General features: G+C 36.9%; 1 long non-coding RNA gene across 5 annotated transcripts; it reads left to right on the plus strand.

The window, feature by feature from the left end:
* Positions 1-3,883: 3,883 nt before the first annotated feature.
* Positions 3,884-21,647, plus strand: LOC145229272 (uncharacterized). Of its 5 annotated transcripts, none has more exons than XR_013860407.1 (8): positions 3,884-7,238; positions 7,435-7,595; positions 8,176-8,350; positions 8,649-8,809; positions 10,660-10,760; positions 13,196-13,425; positions 13,539-13,633; positions 19,961-21,647. It is a non-coding gene; the product is annotated as an uncharacterized LOC145229272 (long non-coding RNA). The 5 variants fall into 5 exon arrangements; XR_013860405.1 differs by having other exon boundaries at positions 8,649-8,732; positions 13,196-13,427; XR_013860409.1 differs by having other exon boundaries at positions 3,884-7,167; positions 13,196-13,427.
* Positions 21,648-21,892: the final 245 nt, after the last annotated feature.

Consider the following 21,892-nt stretch of genomic DNA (forward strand, 5'->3'; position numbering starts at 1 on the left):
ACAAGCTTTGAGAAATGCTTAGGGAATGACTGGATTAAAAATTCGTCTATATTTAAATCAGATTATTAACATAAAACTTTGTCAAATTGTTTTGTGATATACCGGATGGGTCTGCACTAGTTAATGTTGCGAAACATAATTTTGTAACAGCTGACAGTGATGTTTCTTGTGGTGACTTAGTATATTAGTTGTCATTTCAGTATGCAGTTTTGCAGCGAATAGAGCATTGAACACGTCTTAACCTTACGTTCAAACCAGAATGTTCGGTGAAAAGGCCGAAAACTGATCAATCAATGGGTTTGGTCCCTATTAGCACGATGGAAGACTGATTGAAATGGGATTTTGTTAATCTACAACTTTCTTAGTCACTATATTAACAACCTGAACATTCGCAAATGGTTTGTGCAGTTTTAACCAATAAACCAAAACTAAACATAAACGTTAAAATCAAAAATTCCTTTTAACTTTAGCTATGATTTTCTGTCTTTTAAGACTTATTTTAAATATGAACTATGATACTCAAAATAAACCAAATTGATCTGGTGTTTTTTTCGAAATAATATTTGGGTTTGAGTTGTGCCTATAAAGCAGGGGTGCACAACCTGCGGCTGTACGGCCGAATAGACGATTTTGTGCGGCCGTGAACATGTTTATTAAAATATATGCACTGGCGGCCGTGACGTAAAAAAACTCGTTTGCTAAATATTTTGACTTTCAAACTGCATTAAAACGATTTTGTAAGACTGTGAAGAATATTACCAGCCTAGTAACTGCCTGTGCATCACACTTTATATACGCCTATTGTATGCAAACAATACAAATACACAGTCACTGTTTGCGTCACAATATAGATTATGACGTCATAAATAGCTCGGACTGGTCGTCAGACTGTGTAGCTCAATCTGTGGATCAAGTTTTAAATTATCCGGGCATTTTGTTCGCCATTAGATGGTTTATGTATGTGGGACAAGCCCTATTTCAAACAATAAATTTTAAAACAAAAACAATAAGATAATTGGCGGCCGTTGGTGAAATACGGATCTGCGATGCGGCCGTCTTAGCAAAAAGGTTGTGCATCCCTGCTATAAAGCAACACGATTGCACCAAAACAACTGCTAAGTCAGAACATGGTGCGCATCTTTAGAAACGTTTCTGAGCAAAAACATGGCGGAGGACACAACTGTTGGACTATGACTAAATGCACAACAGCTAAATCGAGTTATAAAGCGTTCTGTGACGAATATATTGGTCAGTCTGTTACAAGATTGTTCATTACTTCATTCAACACTTAAAAATGTTTTGTTAGTTAAACCAGTTGACTTAGTTACAAATTTTTGACAGCCTATTACACTCCCACACCTGTACGTGCACAACCTGCAGGCGCATGGCAGTTTGTACTACATCAGGGGTGTCAAACTCGCGGTCCACAAAGCCCTCCAATGCGGCCCGAGAGCACTCAACAACAATTGTATTATTTTGTCAGATATTTGTGCGGCCGTGAACATGTTCATTAAAATATTTGTACTGGCGGCCGTGACGCAATTAAAATTCACTGCCAAATATTTTGATTTTAAACTGCTCTAAACAGAATTTGTGGTACTGAAAAGAGTATTTTCAACCTAGTAGCCATATGCGTCAGACTTTTTATACGCTTATTGTGTGCAAACAATGCGAAAAAACGGGTACCACAAGCGTCACAATATAGATTATGACGTAACAAACAATTAAAACTGATCTTCACACTGTGCAGCTCACTCTGTGCATCAAATTGGAAATTAATCTGGGCTTATGGGGCGTCAATAGTTAGTATACATGTGATATGAACCTATTTCTTTACATCTGTAATTTTAAAATAAAAACCAGCAGGTAATTGGCGGCTGTTGGTGAAATAAAGATCTGCTATGCGGCCGTAGTAGCAAAAAGGTTGTTTAAATGTATAAAACTAGATTAAAATCACATGCGGCCCTCGGCATAATTTCCAAACTGCAATGTGGCCCCCGAACCCCACGAGTTTGACAACCCTGTACTACATAACAGACATTGTCTGAAATGTATGTGCGGCGTGTGTGCTCGTTAAAAAGTGTGCTGCTAGTAATTCTTGGCCGATTCGCATCATTTCACGATTGTTAAGAAAAGTGACTTTGTATTCTGTGCCGTGGAGTGGGCGTTGAACTAAGTAGGCTATTTTATGTGTTATATAAACCACATACACGTGTTTTAATGTAAGCTACATCATCGTGAAACTTTCAGCTGAGCCCCAAAGCTGATACATTTCTTACATGCCCAGAAATAAAACTGTTTTACCGGAATTACAATAACTCCAAGCTACTCTTTAACCCGAAAATAATAAATAAACTAAAAAATCTGATGGGATTTTAAAATTCGCATGAGCAAATTAATCCTTCTCAAAATTGAGGACGTCAGCTTTGGTTGAACTGGCATTGACATGCGAACTATTTTTGAAACCGATTAAACATATCTCACAAATTACTCAGCGTGTGATTTAAAAGCAGCAAACAAAAAGTTAACGTTAAATACAATCCAAAATTTAACAATGGTGTTTTTTTATTCATTGAAACGCGCTAAACTTGTGTGCATCCATGTTTATTTTAACTAAAATTCATAAAACCTTATGAAACAACATTAACTCGAATCGATAAAATACGACGATACAAAATTAAACAGTATGTTGAAACGACCAAATAAAAAAAAACATATTTTAAAAATATATGACCTGTCAAATTACTTATCATAGCATTCAAATAAACCTACGATGCGGCAGACACAGAGATGCTAGTGGTTCGGGCTTTGGCTTCATGAAACGGGTTTGATTTGGCCGTATATGTCTCCCACATTCCCGTCTAATTTTCAGGTCTAACTAGTATAAACTCACCCACGCCCACTAAGATGCTTTCTCTTCCCTTTCCAGCCTAGAATTGAAATTAGGCCAGGCTCCTTTCATTCTTTAAGCTAGATCAATGTTAACCTTGCAGCGGAGAACGTGACTGCACATTTCCAAACGTGAAACGATGCAATGGCTAAAGTTTATTTTCAGCAAGATTGTAGTTTCGCTTCCTCTCTGTTGTATTCACATTTGTTGTATTCATGTACAAGAGGTTCATAGAATACATAAAAAGCCTACTTAGTTTAACGCCCACACCACAGAGCGGAATGTAAGGTCACGTTTATTAACAATCGTGATGTGAAATAGGGGATTGTCACGTTCTGCGCTGTGAGTGGTCATCTGGTTTCAGAGTGACCAATATATCAGTCATATGACGCCTAATAACCAGTGGCGGAATTAAAATATTTTGTCAGTCGGTTCTATCACAAAAGTCATATTTTTCATCCGGTTCTGTTACAAAAAGCCCATTGACAGTAACCAGTAATGCTAACCGGTTCGCTGATCTCATAAAATTTCCTGAGACGGTTCTATAGAACTGGTGCGAACCGGCTGAATCCCACTACTGCTAATAACACTATACAGCTGCAATGCACGTTTCACGCAGCAGTTCCCGACTTGGCGGTTGTGTCAGTGCAGTCGTGTTGTTGACTTTTGTGAAAGAACCGGCTGACAAAATAATTTAATCCCGCCACTGGTTATTAGGCGTCATATGACAGATATATTGGTCACTCCGAAACCAGATCACTACTCACAGCGCAGAACGTGACAATTCCCCTTTGTCATATCAGGATTGTTAATAAACGTGACCTTACATTGTTTTCTATGGATTTTGGTTTAAACGCCATCATTGAGATACACAAGCTCTCTGGCAGTTACGTTTTTGAATAAAGTAATAATTAACGGAAGATGTAGTGGCAAAAGTTGCCTCTTAAAATTTAATTGATGCGCTCATAGAAATCTCAAAAGGTAAACAACTAAACCCGAGTTTGCAAACGAGCGGTTCGATCTCTCGCATAAAACTAATTTGAAAATGTTAATTTGGTTTTCTTGTAAGGAGTTTTTTATAATTATTTTAGGAAACCATAAGAACCAATAACACAGTTTGAAACACGCGGTAAAGTCAAGTTTTCGGTAAGTGGTTTCACTATATCTCTACACGTGTTTCCGTTTCGTTTCAATCAGAAAATGCACCAGCTAAAAGTGAGCGCATAATGGCGAAAACCAAAAACGGTTCTAAAATTTTGCAAAGCGTTTTACACTTTTCAAGCATTCCAGTGGCTAAACTTAGAAAAGCATTGTTTGGTCAAAAATTTTTGATAAATGAGGCAATTGTAATTGTTCCAGCACATTTAAAACAAATCTTGATATTCATCATTAATATGACAAATTCTCTGAAATATATTGGATGTGCGCTGACCATAAAAATGTTCAGTTTACTTAAATTTGGATATACATGTATATCTTTAAAACAGGCAATTAATGGACATGACTAAAAGCCTGACTGGCCTGACTGAGTTTCACAAAATATTTTGACTTGTTTGAAAAAAGGTGACCTGCAAGTCTATGGATCACATGAACCATCACAATGGTCATGGTCAAATGCAAATACCTGACTAAGTTAAGCGTGGATAAAAAGATAATTTTTGAGATGTCAATTAAGCAAGGAATGACTTTCGGGATTTCAGGCCATTCAGCCAGCCCGGCTTTTTGTCTACTCCCAAGTACATTTTTTTTACTCCCAAGTAAATTTTTTATAATTTTCTGTACACTTTGTAACTGTGATCCAGCGTTGATGAATATATCACTCATTTCACAATACTTATTGATGTAACGGACTAGTTTCTGTCACTATGACTGTGTATGAGATCAGAAAGAACTAAGAAAACAAGCAAGATCAATATGTCAAAAATTTTGTGCCATTATTTTTAGTTTTTAAGATGTTTGTTTCCTTTTATCTGGTACTGATATTCTGGCATCGTAACTGTTGCATGTTCAACAAGTAAACAGGCTTTAAACTTTACTTTATTATTTTTAAGCATGGATGCGTGGCGTTGCTGTTTTTAATGTTTTTCCCAAAAATCTTCTAAATATTGCATAACAACAAGCAAAATTGAATTAAAGTTGTTATACCAAATCATTAAGGATTCTTTCATACTTCAGGAGTGTTAGCGTTTTTAATACTATTTCTTTCAAATCTTTCTAAAAGTGTTTAAGCAAGATAGCGTTGTCTCTGTTTTTGAACTGAACTTAAACCCTTTGTAACAGTAAATAATAAACCTGAATCCATAATAAACATTTGCGCTGCCTTGTTTCTAGTTGGCATAGTGACTTATTGCAAACTAGGTTCAAAAAACTTGGAAACATTACAATTTTGTTTTGTCTTGTGCATTTGAACTTCAAATTTAAAATTCATAAAAAACTACTAAGGTACTGGACCGAGGAGTTTCGTGCATTGTGCCTTATGCAGTACATAAAAGAATTGACTTCCGGACAAGCATTTTATGAGACAGTCGTTTCGGTGATTTGAAATCAGCTGTTTTTGCACAGCTTTGCTATGTTGTTTTATTAGGATATCACGCACATTTTTAGTTTTGGAAATTGTGTTTAAAAACTGATCTTGAACGACAATATTAAGGTCAAATCATGAGATTAAATTGAAAGTATTTATCCCTTTTTTATTTACTGTTATTTTGTAATAATATGACAATAATGATGCAAAAAAATACAGCCAAAACTTTGGGTTTGAAAGTTTTTCCTTAAGAGGCTAAAAATAGAGTTTTTGCTTGCAAAAGCAATCGTATGTGTAGATCAAATGATGTGTATAGTAAATTGGTAAATAGGATATAGAATATATAAAATGGAAGTATATTAGAAAGCCACCTTTCTAGTTTTATTATCACATTATTTAGCTCACTATAGTTAAGGGCTAAACCATACTAAATAGATTTTTTCTTATATTTTACTCATAGTATCGGTTCCCTTCCCTGAAGGAGGCGCATCTTGATTTCATTTTACATCATGTTTTTTTTCTCTTGTGAAGTTTGTCCATGTAGTTTTGGCATGAAATCTTTGGTGGATTTGGATGAAAATTTACAGATGGTAGATATGCCATTTGTTATGATTGACTCCATGGCCCTGAAGGGGTAAAATTTTAAACAAGATATAAATTGGATACAATTTGGACAGTTTGATCATTTTGCCATACTTAGGAGTCTATTTGATGTTTTTCACCCTGCAGCCCCAATATCCCATTGGCTGTTAAATTTAAACAATAACCCCCTGAAAAATGTAAATTGTTAAACAATGTCGAAATAATATGAAAGTTAGACAGTTTATATAATATATCACCCCTGTACGCCCCACCTTTACTCAATTAGCGCCTAAAATGGGTTTAATTTCTAAACAATGGCGGACCCGGATAAATTTTGACAGTTTGTCATTTTTATGTGTCAATTGTCATGTTTTGCCCTGCAGTCCCATCAGTTACCCCATTAGCCCCCTAAAAAGGGTAACTTTTTTTAACATTGTCTGAATTTCATTAAAATTAGAAATATAGTTTAATCTGCCATTTTGATATGTTGATTGTTAAGTTTTGCCATGTAGTCCCAACATTTACCCCAACAACGCCTAAAATGGGCAAATTTTGCAAACAATAGCTGAATTAAATTTTACTTGTAAAGTTTGTACCTTATGTAGCATCTCAGGCATTTTATTGCTCATGACACTCATTGCACCAAAATTTGTTATAGTTATTTGGTAAAATGCATTATTTTCAACTTTGCATGTATGGGGTACACATGAATCTCTGCTTGGAGAAACTAAGGTTATGAAAGGCAGTGGCTATAATGGGATGGATTATAAAATAAGTGTAGAAATATATATATATATATATATATGTTAAGAAATGGGTCACAGTGTATACACAATGGCAATATGTGCGAAGCCACCCCTGTAGATTTAAAATTCATGGCTGTAAACCAAGTTTGATGGCCAACAGTTATTTTTTTTACCCAAGATGTTAAAAAATTTAAAATTAAGCTTCCTGATCAAAAAAAGCTTTTTGCATGTGATCTCTAGACTCCAGTAAAGTAAATAGTGTTTTGTACATCTATGTATAACTCACTACTATTATGAGATACTGTTGTAAGTTATTTTTCTGCATAGTTCTGGAATACAGGTTTGAATGTCTTTGAGTCAATTTGTCTATACAAGCGATGTACTTTCACCAAAATGGATGAATGGAACAATGGAATTCGATTCCAGTTGAGTGTGACAAGGTTTTTACATAATTGGTTCTAAGAGGCAGCTTACAGTTTTGTCATCATAGGGAAGTGTGAGTTTTTTACTTGAAAGTTATTGAATTAACAGTATCATCTACATATTACATAACGAATGATTTATTATGTAAACACAGAGGTTCTCTGTTCTCTGGTTTCAGTAAATGTTTAATTTTGTTTTGTTGAAAAACTTTTTGCTACTTATGTTCACGCCCCCGTTGAGAATTTAGGAACAATTTATTTTTGTCCCAGCTACCCCATTCCTTTAGTGGAGATCTCCAGAACTGCTTCGAAACATTTTCGCATCCCATGGAAGGACTGGAAAGTGGTTACATGGAACTAGTTGCCAGTAAAAGACCAAATTGACAACCAGATTTGCCAATCATCCACTACCACCAGTTAAGCAGCTATTGGTAGGTTAACAGCTTTATCAGTTGTTCCTTAGTTGCTGCCAAACCAAAACCGAGTAATCGATATGTTCTATTGTGTTTTAAGCACTGTGATGAACTAAAGCAAGGGTGGGCAGCAGTCCGCTTGCTACAGTAGTGTGACTGTTTCTTGTATCCCACGTATACCCAATAGTTGTTAAGTTTAATGCTGATAGTTATTGCTACGAAAAGGCATTGTTATGAACGAAGACAAAGTTGTGTGTGTGCTTGCATTGGATCTGTGTAATATAGTTGGTTTGAAGTTGGGCATGATTATTTATCCTGAGCTAACCTGTCTAAGGTAGAAAAAATTTGTGCAAGCAAGTACTGTGGTTTACGGAATAATTGTACATGTTTACATTAAAGTACGAGTTCAAATACTTTTAAGTTTGTCTATACCCTTATTTAAACCACTTACACCCACCACATTAAACTTACTAACACCATAAAAACTATTTTACCTAATGCATGTGACATAGCAAGTATATGTTATTTTCCAAATAGTCAATATGATGTAATAATATTGTGAAAATCCACCTTTCTAGTCTTTTGTTGCAATGATTAGGTTGTCCATCTATTTTGATCAGATGCTTTGCTGGAAAAGAGTGGAATAGATCATGAAGAGAATAATATCAAAGGACAAAGTTAATGGTACAACCCAATTGGCAAATTGAGAAGAAACAAAAACATCTATGGACTGGTCTTTGTTGAGATAGGATTTTCTCATTTGTGTGTGATAGGTAATAAGGCAAGTAAGAGTAAAAAGTTTTAAAAAATAGGGCTAATTGGGCTAGCTCGGGTAGGGCTAATTTTGGCAGAAAATTTGTTAAAATGAGTTCCAGCATTGTCATGCACAACTGCTTTTCATCATCAAGCTATAAAATATAGATCACTCAGCAAAAAGACGACTCGTATTTAGTAACACTTTTAAAAATATGTTGCTGCAAATAATTTGATAAACCCAGTAGCTTACACCAGATATTTTGTTGGAGTAACTTTCGTTAATGTTTTTGTGTAAGTTTGTTTACATTTGTGTAGATTTCCAAGATGGAGGAAGTGGTTGGTTCACTGCTTGGAAGTCCTGCTGCACAACAAGCGACCCAGGCAGATAAACAGACGACTGTAAGTTTGAAGACTCTGATTACTTTGACAAAGTGCACAGTTTTGTGAAGTGACGTTTCCCCAAATTGGATGATCAGGTTGGTGTATAACCTGGGTAAATCACCATCTGAGCTACACAGGCATAGTGGTTTGCCTGCCGAAAGTAATTTTTGTCATTATTTTTCACACCTGTGATTTGTACAAAACTGTATTGCTGGCCTGATCAAAGTAACGAATATATTCGTAGTTGCTGGCTGATGGTCAAACTGGTGATCCTCTGCTATAAAGCTGACATGCACAGCATATAAGGTAGCAACGGTGCTTGTATTGGACTTTCTGTTGGCGCAGTTGATTAGTCGCATAAAAACAAAACGTGCTTGCTTCACTTAAATTTGCTTTGGCCATGCAACTGCAAATCCACTAGATTTATTCTTGGCTTAGTTGAAAGAACACGTCAGGATTCTGACGTCACCAGCCTATGATTGGGTTAAATTCTTGGTTTATTATGGGTCCCCTTCCCTGAAGGGGACACATATTGTTTTTGTCCGTATTTTTTTTCCGTCTAACGCGGATTGTTCGCACGTTTTGGTCAAGAAAGAATGGTTCAAACTTTTTCAAATTTACACACATTACCGATATTGGTCTAAAGATGGTCCATGCGAATTTTGACCCCGTTTGATCCCTCGGTTCACCCACAGCCCCCCAAAACGTGAAATTTTTAAATCGGCTATACTTGCTAAAGCAGAAGCCCTATGGTGCAGAAATATTTGAACATTTTAAAAATTGTTTAAGCAGGCTATTCGTTTAGTATTTAAAATTTTGCCAGTTACCTTTACAACCCATAATATGTGTACGCTATCAGTCAGATATAAGTCCCAAGGGAAGAATTCACTGGTTTACGATTAAGGCCGCAGAGCGGGAGTGCTCAGCTTGACGTCCTGACAGACGTGTTTTACGAGACAGTCGTTTGGGTGATTAGAAATCAGCTGTTTTTGTGTGCAGCAATGCTGTGTCGTTTTATTGAGTTACTACGCGCATTTTCAGTTTTGGCGAAGGTTTCACACCTAAGACATAATTTAATCTCAATAAAGGTACTTCGGTTTCGTTTATGTCGGGCAAAACGTTGATCAACATAAATATGAAAAAATAAACTTAACTTTTTAGAACGCCGCCATAAATGGTCTTTAAATTCTCGTTGTCAGCTTGACCGTCGCATAACCACGGGTCACTAAAGGTCAACTTGTAGGCATTACAACACAGTTACGAATTTTTCGTCATAACGTATCTTCTTTATTTTTGACAAATCAATTCAAGAATTAGTACTTGAGTCATGTATAAATTAGGCTAAACGGTATTGTTGAACACTGAGGACTGCATGCTGTTAAAAACAGTGTAAAAAGGTCATTAAACGGTCGTTTTTGCGAAACAAAGTTAAGTGAAAAACAAGTTGTTATGTATAGCTTTGTAGCAAATGACTTTTTAAAATAGTGTCTAATATAACAGTTAAGGCTTTCTGGGAATATTCATGTTAAATACTGAACTTGAACGACAACATCAAGGTCAAAGCAAGAGATTAAATTGAAAGTATTTTTCCCGTTCTTTTATCTCCGTTTTTTTGTAATTATATGACAATAATGATGCAAAAAGAACATGGACAAAAAACTTTTAAAATTAAGTTAATGCTTTTATCTACAAAATCTAAAAATAACCGCAACATAGGTTTACCGTAAATCCACATAAACGCACGTGTGGGGACCCATTCGTTTTTGCTTGCAAAAACAATCATACATATAGATAAAATGTGTATAGTGTAGTAAGTTGGTAAATGTCGTATAGAATATATAAAATGGAAGTATATCAGAAAGCCACTTTTCTAGTTGTTTCATTGAATTGGTCAAAATATTTTACTACTCATTTTGTTGTTATTCATTTGTTTTTTACATTACAGACATCGAGTGGCCTGGGGCAGATGAAATTCTGCAAGACGAGGCAAGAAATTGATTTGACATTTGCTAACGAAAGATTCCAGCGATCGAGCAGGTTCAAAAGGTATTTTGAATAACTGAACACATAAATTATTATGGATACAATATACTTAACTAATGTACACAAAAAATGATTTAACAAGTGCTTGCCATGTAGTAGCTGCACAAATGTCTGTTGCCACCAGATGTACAGAGCAGCAAAGCTGCGTCCTAAAGTTAACCAATTTTTTAACGGTTTCTGAATTAGATAAAATGTACACACTTTGTACAATCAGCAGTTGTGTATTATAATTATGGCTCCCCTTTGTTCCCACGTTTTGGTCAAGAAAGAATGTTTCAAACTTTTTCAAATTTACACACATTATAGATATTGGTCTAAAGATGTTCCATGTGAATTTTGACCCCGTTTGATCCCTTGGTTCACCCACATCCCCCCAAAACGTGAAATTTTTGAAACGCCTATACTTGCTAAAGCAGATGATTCTGGAGTTTCATACTTTTATATTGGTACATTACAGCGTATTTTAAAGTATTTTGTAACTTGAAGTTGTATATATCCATTTTCACCCCTTTAACCCGAAATATTTGTTTATTTGTTCACATGTTAATGAGGTCAGAACTACAGTACTTAACCTGCTGAAATTTTAAACAGCTGTGGATAGGGTGCTCCTTGTTGGCTGTTAAAAAAATCAGTGCAATCGGCTCAGTTATTACTCTTACAGCCCCAAATATGTTTTTGCATGCTGTCTTTTGTCAAATTTGTGTTCGCTCAGTGCACAGCTGACGCAATGGGAGTGATTGACGATAGTGGCGCATGGAAAAAATGCCTCTGCTTCATGAAACGCAGTCGTCACTTGACCATTTTATCACTGGTTGGAAATAAGTTGTTACGATGTTAGTTATATTGCGCTGTAAACGGTAATGTAGGTTAACTTATTCGTGTTTCGAAACGCAGAGCAAACACGCAGCACGATTTGTTGCACCTGTGTAACGTGACTTCTCAAACTGAAAGCGTTTTTGCCAGACGACGCCGTAAAATTGGTTCGACATTTGCTAACGAAAAATTCTAGCAATCGAGCAGGCTCAAATGGTATTTTAAAAAAACTACAACTTCGCCTTATTTATCAGGGATAGGTACCGAGCACTGTGGCTTTTGATGCTCGGTACTCGACACAAAATCCTTTGAACATCGTATAATGAAAAGGCAGAGTTTAGATTAAGTTTACAATCTAGCCTACTAGCATAAGAATTAATTTCTTAGAACAAACAACCGGTATGTAATGATTACATATGTGAAAGTTGTTTGTGTATTATAGATCAGTGCTCTTCAACCTTTTTTCCTGTTGTATACCTTTTACAATTTTCAAGCAACTTTGTATACCCGTCACATAACAAAAAAATATGCACAGATAGTAAAACAGTCAAATAATAGTTACTTGGTTGTTCACTTGAATTATTGTGATACTAGGTCAGGGGTAGATAACCTGTGGCCGGGAACATGTAAACTTAAATGAATGTACTGGCGGCCGTGACGCAAAAATAAAACATCTTTTTCTACATATTTGGATTGCAAAACTAGTTTGAGGGTCTGGAAAAATACTAACAGCCCAAAAGCCGCATGCTTTTGTAAGCCTATTACGGGTAAAAAATGCGAAAACAGGGTCATAAACAGTAAGGTCTTATCCCTAGACTGTTTAGCTTAATCTAGATTCTACAGAACAACCTAGAAATTAAATTAGCTATAAGGCACTATTAAAAAGGATTCACGATGCGGCCGTCACAGCGAAAAGGGTGTGCACCCTTGTGATATGTGCTTACTGTTTCACAATTTCCATTATTATTGACGGAACAATTTTAATCCCAATTAGCGCAATAATAGTCACATCAAGCTGGTCAGTCTCACATAGGTCACGATGCTATGCCTTCTTGCATCTTACAAAAACACACTATAGTGACGTTTAGTAAGACTGACCTCGGCTGTATACCCTTCGTATACCTTTCTTCAGTCGTATACCCTAATTTTGATGCGGTATACACTTGGGTATACAGTATACCCGGTTGAAGAGCACTGTATAGATAGCATCATAACAAGTATCGACAAATTAGCGTTTGCCAACAAAATCGCTGAAATTTATAATTTAGTGATTTCTTCAAACACAATTCTGTACATTACGTTGGAAAAGCTTTTTCAAAAAGAGGCTACGTTTTGAGAAAAATAGAATAATGTTTTTGCTTTTTCTATTGAGCCCACACCCGTGTCTTCCCTGCAAACAGCTCCTGGTCCCCTTTGGCGACCGTGGACCCCGTTTGAGAATCGCTACAATACGGCAACATGAAAATGTTTGTCAAACAAAACACTTTCGTTTTCTTTCATCACAATATAACTGAATTTTTGTGCCAATACGTAACATTTTGCCCAATGTTTTGGTTTCAACATTATCCAACTGTTACATGGCAAATACGTGTGTCACCTCACAAACTTATTTCTATTTTCCGAAGCAATCCGATGTTTTCCGATCTTCCCTGGCACGATTTGTTGTCGGTTCAACCCGAGTTCGTCCCTCAACCCGACGGATAACAGACACGTGCTACATCGATCCGCGCAACAATGTACCGAAGTCAACCAAAGCACACACGCCACCTCCGTTGCCATGACGACCCAGTTAGAAATAAGGTTTTACCCTTTGTTGCTAGGGCAGCCGAGAAATAAAGAAGTTACCATAACAACGGTGTGAGTAGCAAATAATGTATGCATTGGTTTCCATGACATAAGAGTGATAAAGTTGGTTTCCACTTTCGTAACCATGGGAAAAATGTGACAAACCATTTTTTTCGTTATCAGGGCAACCGATTGAAGGCGACTCGACATTTCTGTGACGATTGTGGGCTCAACTCTAGTTTCCATGGCGATTTCTACAGCTACGTCATTTGTGCGCAGTAAGTTGAAAAATTGAAAGAAGTTCGTTAACTTTTTCTGTCTTTGCTATCCAAAAAATGGAAAGCTCGAAACACAACTTAACAAGTGCTGAAGCCGTGTATTGTATTCACAAAATCAAATCTATGTTTTTAATGCAAACATTTTTATACGTATTTCAATGGTTAGTAATAATACCACGGTTTATCTGCATATATTTTTACATTCAAATTACCTTTCATAAAAATGGATAAATTCATTTTGTGAGAAAAAAACTCGGTTAAAGAGGAAGAATTATGCGAATTTTTCATCTAGCGAAATTTTAACACTTAACTCAACAGGGTAACTGTATTTACATAATTTGAACTGACACGGAAAAAAATATTAAAAGTCATATTTTCATCTTTGAAAGAGAAATGTTGATTTTAGTCGCATTTGAACATCATCATTGATTCTTTAATCGTTTGACCATACCAGTCTCTCCACATCAGGTTGCGGTTCCAACCTTGTTGTAAGCCTCGTCTTCCCCATTCAGCGTTAAGTTTAGAAGTGGCACAACCATTATACCACCACCCACCGCCAGCACCACGATGTAGTGCACAGTTGCCACTCCACCTGTGTTACAATGTAATATTCCAATAATACTTAACCTCGATACAAACTACACAAACACATAGTGAAATGTTTAGTCGTGTGTTGCAAACAATAGCGCCATTATTTATCACTTGTGACAACACACGGGCCGTTTTAATGATTTTATGGTTATAAACACGATAAACGGTTTTAAACACGATTATTATGGGTCCCCTTCCCTGAAGGGGACACATATTGTTTTTGTACGTATTTTTTTTCTTTTTTTCCGTCTAACGCGGATTTGTTCCCACGTTTTGGTCAAGAAAGAATGGTTCAAACTTTTTCAAATTTACACACATTACAGATATTGGTCTAAAGATGGTCCATGTGAATTTTGACCCCGTTTGATCCCTCGGTTCACCCACAGCTCTCCAAAACGTGAATTTTTTAGCGCGGCTATTGTTCCCACGTTTTGGTTAAGAAAGAATGGTTCAAACTTTTTCAAATTTACACAAATTACAGATATTGGTCTAAAGATGGTCCATGTAAATTTTGACCCTGTTTGATCCCTTGGTTCACCCACAGCCCCCCAAAACGTGAAATTTTTAAATCGGCTTTACTTGATAAAGCAGAAGCCCTATGGTGCAGAAATATTTGAACATTTTAAAAATTGTTTAAGCAGGCTATTCGTTTAGTATTTAAAATTTTGCCAGTTACCTTTGCAACCCATAAAATTTGTACGCTATCAGTCAGATATAAGTCCCAAGGGAGGAATTCACTGGTTTACGATTAAGGCCGCAGAGCGGGAGTGCTCAGCTTGACGTCCGGACAGACGTGTTTTACGAGACAGTCGTTTGGGTGATTAGAAATCAGCTGTTTTTGTGTGCAGCAATGCTGTGTCGTTTCATTGAGTTACTACGCGCATTTTCAGTTTTGGCGAAGGCTTTACACCTAAGACGTAATTTAATCTCAATAAACGTACTTCGGTTTCGTTTATGTCGGGCAAAACGTCGTTGATCAACATAAATATGAAAAAATAAACTTAACTTTTTAGAACGCCGCGATAAATGGTCTTTTAATTCTCGTTGTCAGCTTGGCCGTCGCATAACCACGGGTCACTTAGGGTCAACTTGTAGGCATTACAACACAGTTACGAATTTTTCGTCATAATGTATCTTCTTTATTTTTGACAAATCAATTCAAGAATTAGTACTTAAGTCATCTATAAATTAGGCTAAACGGTATTGTTGAACACTGAGGACTGCATGCTGTTAAAAACAGTGTAAAAAGGTCATTAAACGGTCGTTTTTGCGAAACAAAGTTAAGTGAAAAACAAGTTGTTATGTATAGCTTTGTAGCAAATGACTTTTTAAAATAGTGTCTAATATAACAGTTAAGGCTTTCTAGGAAAATTTATGTTTAAATACTGAACTTGAACCACAATATCAAGGTCAAAGCAAGAGATTAAATTGAAAGTATTTTTCCCGTTCATTTATCACCGTTTTTTTGTAATTATATGACAATAATGATACAAAAAGAATACGGACGAAAACTTTTAAAGTTAAGTTAATGCTTTTATGTACAAAATCTAAAAATAACCGCAACATAGGTTCACCGTAAATCCGCATAAACGCGCGTGTGGGGACCCATTCATTTTTGCTTGCAAAAACAATCATACATATAGATAAATTGTGTATAGTGTAGTAAGTTGGTAAATGTCGTATAGAATATATAAAATGGAAGTATATCAGAAAGCCACTTTTCTAGTTAAAAATACGTTTGAGTCATTTTATCTGCTGTGGAGATTTTTCTATTTACTCATATTTTGTAAACCTTATATGACGTGTCATCCTTAGCGGTTAGACGTTGTCACTTATTTCTTTCCAGCTCTGTCGGTTTGAGCAGCATCGAGTGAGGTCCACAAGTGATGTGGCATTTACTGCATGTTTAATTCCCTCTATATATTGCAGTCTTTGCCTTCCCCTTGATCTCTTGCCGTGGGGTCGTCCATGTAGGCACAAATATTCCAACGTTTCAGGGTGTCGATTAATGTGTCCATAATATTTTAGAGATTGTTTTTGCATAAATCTAATGAATTGATGTTGTACTTTTAGTTCTTTTAATATGGAGTTGTTGGTCCTATGTTCGATCACGATTCGCAAGCATAGGTAGCAACAGGCCAAACCAAAGATTTAATCAGATAAACCTTTAGGCTGTTGCTGATAGTCATGTCTTTCCAGATAGAGCGGAGATTCTGTGTGGCTGCTCTTGCCATAGCCAGCCTCCGGCTAATTTCAGGGGAGTCACTTCCTGAATCACTTATGCTTGCTCCCAAGTAGGTGTAACTGCTGACTTGTTCTAAAACACTTCCAGAGGATCTTACAATACCACTTGTTGTGGGATGTTTTGCTACCACCATAACTTTCGTTTTCTTTGTGTTTATAGGCAGGCCCATTTTTTTTTACTTTGTATTTCCAATAGCTGAAAAGATCGCTGAAGTGATTGCTTTGATCCCGCAAGCAGGACTACATCATCTGCATATCTCAGATTGTGCAGCTTTTCTCCGCCATAGTCAAGGCCACCATATCCACCCTTGGACTGACCTATGACTCTTTCGCTGTACAAATTGAAAAGAAGTGGGGAAAGCACACAACCCTGTCGAACACCTTTTTGTATGAGAAAGTCACGGGAAAGTCCTGCTGCAGTTTGAACTGTCGCTGTTTGACCCTCATACAGGGATTTTATTAGCCAAATAAAGTGGTGTGGGAAACCCCACTGTGATAGGACTTCCCACAACCGATGGTGGTTAAGACAGTCGAAGGCCTTTACGTAATCGACAAAGCACAGATGTAACGACCTGTTGTACTCCAGTGCCTTTTCCATTATGATTCTGAGATTGAATAGTTGATCACGATTTCCCCTATGTTTTTGGTAGCCCGCTTGTTCTCTAGAAATGATTATGGGTCCCCTTCTCTGAAGGGGACGCATCTTGATTTCACTATGTTTTTTTTTTTCTTGTTTTTTTCTTTTTTCCGCCGTGAAGTTTGTCCATGCACTTTTGGCAACAAATCTTTGTTGGATTTGGATGAAACTTTCACAGATTGAATATATGGTTATGTGAATGTGCCTTTTGGTTTGTTTGACTTAATCACCCCAATATTTACCCCACCAGCCCCCTAAAATGGGTAAAATTTTAAACAATGTCCGAATTGGATGAAATTTGGACAGTTTGTTGTTTGTGCCATAATTAGGTATCGATTGTTGTGTTTCACCCTGCAGCCCCAATATTTACCCCACCTGCCCCCTAAAATGGGTAAAATTTTTAACAATGTTCGAATTGGATGAAATTTGGACAGTTTGTTCTTTGTGCCATAATTAGGTGTCGACTGTTGTGTTTCACCCTGCAGCCCCAGTATTTACTCCACCAGCCCCCCTAAAATGGGTAAAATTTTAAACAATGTCCGAATTGGATGAAATTTGGACAGTTTGTTCTTTGTGCCATAAGTAGGTGTCGATTGTTGTGTTTCACCCTGCAGCCCCAATATTTACCCCACCAGTCCCCTAAAATGGGTAAAATTTTAAACAATGTCCGAATTGGATGAAATTTGGACAGTTTGTTCTTTGTGCCATAATTAGGTGTCGACTGTTGTGTTTCACCCTGTAGCCCCAATATTTACCCAACTGGCCCCCTAAAAACGTTGAATTTTTTAAACAAAGTCTGAATTGCAAAAAATATTGACAGTTTGTTCATTTTGCCATAATTAGGTGTCGATTGTTGTGTTTCATCCTGCAGCCCCAATATTTACCCCACTGGCCCCCTAATATTGGTGAATTTCTTAAACAATGTCCGAATTGGATGAAATTTTGACAGTTTGCCATAATTAGGTATTAATTGTAGTTTTTCACACTGCATCCCCAAGATTAATGCCATTGGCCCCCTGAAATGAGTATTTTTTTTGAACAATGTCTAAATTTAATGAAATATGGACAGTTTATAAAATACATCATCCATTGATCTCTTTGATCCTGTAAGCCCCACCTTCACCCCAGTAACCCCTAAGTGGGTGTGATTTTTAAACATTGACCATGTTGCATGAAATATTGACAGTTTGTGCAATATGGCATTTTTAGGTGTCGAATTTGACGTTTGACCTTGTAGTCCGATCAGTTACCCCATTAGCCCCTTAAAAAGGGTTAACTATTTAAACAATGTCATAAAATTTAGAAAAAAATTATAATATTCTATTTTGAGGTGTTGGTTGTTGAGTTTTGCTTTGCAGCCCCACCGTTTACCCCATTAACCCCTGCAATGGTTAAATTTTGCAAATAATTGCCGAATTGAATGTGACTTGAATAGTTTGTACCTCAGATAGCATGATTATGTTTTCAGACTTTTTATCGCCTTGTTTAAACAGATAGCACCAAAATTTTTCATAGTTTTTTTTGCAAAATGCATTATTTACAACTTTGCATGTGTGGGGACCCATGAGTTTCTGCTTGCAGAAACAACTAAGGCTATAAAAGACAGTGACTGATATGGTACCTATTAAATAAAGTGTACGTAGTATATGTGCAATGGCAATATGTGCTGAGCCACCCTTCTAGTTTCATTTGCTCTTTTGCTCATTCGTCTGACTACAATGTGTAGCATGATTTTACTAGCATGTGGAATCAGAGCAATAGTTCTGTAGTTGGAGCATAAAGTGGAGTCCCCCTTATTTAACAGAGGAATAAAAATGGAAGTTTTCCATTCTTTCGGAAAAATACCAGTATCCCATATTTTTTGACACAAGAGGTGCAGCAGTTTTTCAAGTGTTGCTCCACCAAGTTTTAGAAATTCTGCTGGAATTCCATCCACACCTGGCGATTTATTTGCTTTTAGACGTTGGATCGCCTCACCAACCTCAGAGAGTAGTATGGGAGGTTCGAGTAAACTTGCCTTATCCGGCGTGACTGATAAAACATCAGGCACACCATCAGCCTTGTACAGATTTTCACAATAGGCAGCCCACGCTTCTTTGATTCCCTCACTGTCTGTTTGCAATTGGCCTTCTTTGCCCCTGATGTTAGTCTTTTGGGTGTAAGGTTTTGAAGAGATTAACTTTATTGTTTTAAAGAAATCATGCGTTTTACCCCTGTGATATGAAGTTACTGCTTTTTTGCTCAAACTTTTAAGAAATTTTATTTTGCTTTCCCTTATTTCTCTGCTAATCATATTGCTCAATTTTCTGTATCGTTTCTGCTTTTGTGGATCGTTCCTTTTTTGTCCTTTTGAAATTCTTCTTTGGTTGGCCAATTTTACAACTTTTTCTGAGATCCATGGCCTTTTTGGTTTCTTAAAGGTTTTTGTGCCTACAGATTTCCCCGCAGCTTTCCATATGGTATTCTTGATTAACTTCCAAAGATTGTTTGATGATAAAGTACTGACGTCTTGCTGGCGACGAATACTTTCAAACAGTTCTTCAGAAATTGAGGAGTAGTTTAGTTTTTGTGTGTCCGATGAAATAAGATCAGCATGTAGACGGTTGCATACTTCATTCTTTTGAAGTCTTTTTAGTTTTGGCCTAAATATGCCTAGTAGCAGGTTGTGGTCGGAGCCATTGTCAGCTCCAGGCAGAGTTTTGCATTTTTCTAAACTGGATCTAAATCTTTTTTTAACCAAAATGTAGTCGATTTGATTTCTTTGGCCATTTTGTCCAAGTGATGTCCAAGTGTATAGCCGTCTTGGGTGATTCTTAAACCAAGTGTTCATGATTGTCAAATTATTTGCTTCGCAGAATGACAGGAGATGTTCACCTCTTTCGTTTCTTTCACCTAACCCGAAACTTCCCATGCATGAACTAATCTTTTCATCTCCAACTTTGGCATTAAAGTCTCCCATAACAATGACGATGTCCTGTGAATGTGCCATTTTGATGGTATTCTCCAAACAAGTGTAGAAATATTCCAACTCTACATCATCATGTGATGTTGTCGGGGCATATACTTGAATGATGGTCAAGTGAAATGGTTTTCCGCACATTCTCAAAGATATAATGCGATCATTTATCGGATTATAACCAAGAATAGATTGAGAAGCAGTTTTGCTAAGAATGAAAGCAACTCCATTTTCATGCTTCTGGCCTCCCGCAAAAACAATGAGTTGCCCTGATGATGCTTTAAAATGACCAGAGCCGGTCCATCTGCTTTCTGCTATACCACAAATCGCAATGTTATTGCGTGTTAACTCACGCAGCGTTAGTTCATAATTTCCTGGTTTCCAAAGTGTACGTGCGTCCCATGTTCCCAGTCTAAGGCGAGGGGTTGATGGTCCTCTTCTCTTACTTTTCACTGCCGCTAGAGGTGGAACGGCAAGCGAGGTCCTTGTTGATCCGGGCGACGACCGAGCCGGCATGAAATTTTTGGATCGAATTCTCATGACAATTTCTTGGGAGAAAAGTACTGTAGTGGGCTCCCGCATCCTTCTACAGTGCCTAGCGGAGGGAAGGGTCGGCAAAGTCCCATTGATAGGTAGCTAATTAAGTACCTATCCCGCTGCCATGAAACCTTACTCAAAAAATTTATTTTGCAATTTTTAGTGGTGTATTTTTTACGTTGTTTTTATGATTTCTATGTAATTGACTTTGTACATTTCTTTTTGTCTTTGCAATATGTCGCCACGAAACAAATTTGCAATGAAACAAAAAATCTTGTTCATTTGACCATAGAATAGGCCTACTAAACTTATGTTTAGTAATCTATGATTTGACTTATGCGGAAAGATTTTTTACTTATGTGTATAAACTGTATTTACGGATCATTATCCCGATCTTTGGTGGAGAATTGCATTCCGTTGTGCCATTCCAAACTGTCACCAGCCGTTCCTCTGTAGCCAGAAACATGTAAACGATAATTTTCTGATTCGTCGTCGATTGCAAACGAACTGCGAAAACAAAACACATTGTTGGTGTTTTTTTTGTGTTTATTATGGCTCCCCTTTTCTGAAGGAAACACATATCGCTTTCCTTCAGGTTTTTGTTTCTGCTTAACGCGGATATTTTTCCTCGTTTCGTGAAATAAAACGAGGTTTAAAGCAGGAACCGGAACCGGAACTGCGAACCGGTTTGAGCGGTTAAATTCACCTGAACCGTAATAAACGATTGCCTCAAAACCCGAACCGGAGTTGAACCTATGTTTTGTTTTGCGTTAAACCTGAACTGAACCAGTAAAAATGCAGCCGGTATTTTTTTTTTGTAATCGCCACCACAAATATATTTGATTACGCGTGATAGGAGGTATGGGGGGTTTTAAAAATGACTTGGTATATGTGTAGTGCAGTTCATAGCCTAAAGAGTTCGACAAGGCCGTGTAAATAATGGGTTAAATATAGTTAATATAAACGGAATTAAAACGGCAAACCAAACTCAAACCCCCCAAAAACAGTGAACCCGAACCAAGTCCGAACTCTTTTACAAGCGGTTCGACTCCTTGTTTTAAGCTAATTTTAAATTTCCACACCTTATTAACATGTATCTCAAGTTGTGTATTGTTTTTTGTAATGCGCTGGATTTTTTTAACGAAGTAGATTTGATGTTCATTGTTTGTTTCAAAATTTTAGGCAGGGCCCTGGAGAGCATAAACATGTCCTGCAGAACAACACATTTTATAGCCCCTACTCGCGCACTAGTCAGAAATAGATGGGCCCGTATTTGTATTAAAAGAATGCTATG

This window comes from Phallusia mammillata, chromosome 5, assembly GCF_965637545.1.
Source record: "Phallusia mammillata chromosome 5, kaPhaMamm4.hap1.1, whole genome shotgun sequence".
Classification (NCBI taxonomy): domain Eukaryota; kingdom Metazoa; phylum Chordata; class Ascidiacea; order Phlebobranchia; family Ascidiidae; genus Phallusia; species Phallusia mammillata.